This window comes from Neovison vison, chromosome 1 (genome assembly GCF_020171115.1).
Source record: "Neovison vison isolate M4711 chromosome 1, ASM_NN_V1, whole genome shotgun sequence".
Classification (NCBI taxonomy): domain Eukaryota; kingdom Metazoa; phylum Chordata; class Mammalia; order Carnivora; family Mustelidae; genus Neogale; species Neogale vison.
In genome coordinates this window covers 258,103,000-258,104,102 of record NC_058091.1, presented here as the reverse complement: position 1 = coordinate 258,104,102, position 1,103 = coordinate 258,103,000, and the positions used below count along the sequence as shown (strand labels likewise).

At 34.2% G+C, this 1,103-nt stretch overlaps 1 non-coding gene across 1 annotated transcript; it reads left to right on the top strand.

Moving 5' to 3' along the window:
* The first annotated feature begins 636 nt into the window (after positions 1-636).
* On the top strand, positions 637-739 carry LOC122897845. Its single transcript, XR_006382681.1, has one exon. It is a non-coding gene; the product is annotated as a U6 spliceosomal RNA (small nuclear RNA).
* Positions 740-1,103: the final 364 nt, after the last annotated feature.

The following is a 1,103-nucleotide window of genomic DNA, read 5'->3' as shown; positions in this document are numbered from 1 at the left end:
AAGCAATATCTGCATTTTACGGAGAATTTATTCTAATTATCACCATTGTTAAGGTGCTAAATGGTGCGGAATGTAATAGTGTTGTAATGATAAAAGGTGAGGAATGTAATAGTGTTGTCTTTTTTGCATATGGGAAAATCAAGGGTAAGTTTAAGTAGTTTTTCACATGACATCCAACAAGTGTGTTAAAGAACAAAGATTTGAATCCCTGTTCTCAGCTATATGTTTTCCCCTGTGCCACAGAGGAGGGAGATAACTTCATTTCATCATATTGCAAGCATGGAGTGTATAAAATGGAAAAGAACTGAGACCTGGATAGTATTACAATACAGACAGTTACTAGGATTTAACTGATTAGACCTTCATAATGTTGATCAAAATCCATCTGGTTGGGGGTGGGGTGCACTCTTTCATCCTACAGAGCTCTGACTTGGCCTATCCAACAATTTAATTAAATTAAATAAAGGACATTCTGATTAAATTTGTAAACAGAGAATGCAGCAAGTAGGTAATATGCTGGATATCAAAATACGGACTTATTTTAAAAGGAATGGTAAGAAAAATGAGTCAAAATAATGAAATCAGTTTTATCAGAGATGAAGAAAAAAATCCTGTATTTAGGATTAAAAATTAAACATACTTCAACAGCACATAAACTGATATTGGAATGATAGAGAGAAGGTTAGCATGGCTCCTGAGCAAGAATGACACATAAATTTGTGAAGTGTTCCATGTTTTTTTTTTCCTTTTTAAATTAAACTTCATGAGTATGGTACAGGAGAGACGTGGTTGAACAGCAGTTAAATATGAAAACAACTCTATGATTTAAGTCGACTACAAGTTCAATATGAATCAGTAATATGATAAACCGACCACTTAAACTTTGGTTGCATTCAAAGAAATTCAGCATCATACACAATGAAGACAACGGTTTCAAACTGTTCTGGGCTGGTCAGTCTTCACCTGGAATTTCACATTTAAATCCAAATACCATATTTTGAAAAGAAACTTGACAAACTAAAGGTCATCTGGGAAACATTCCCAGGATGGTAAAAAGCAAGAAATGCTTTGGAGATACTGGAGAAGTATACACCAGAGGAAAG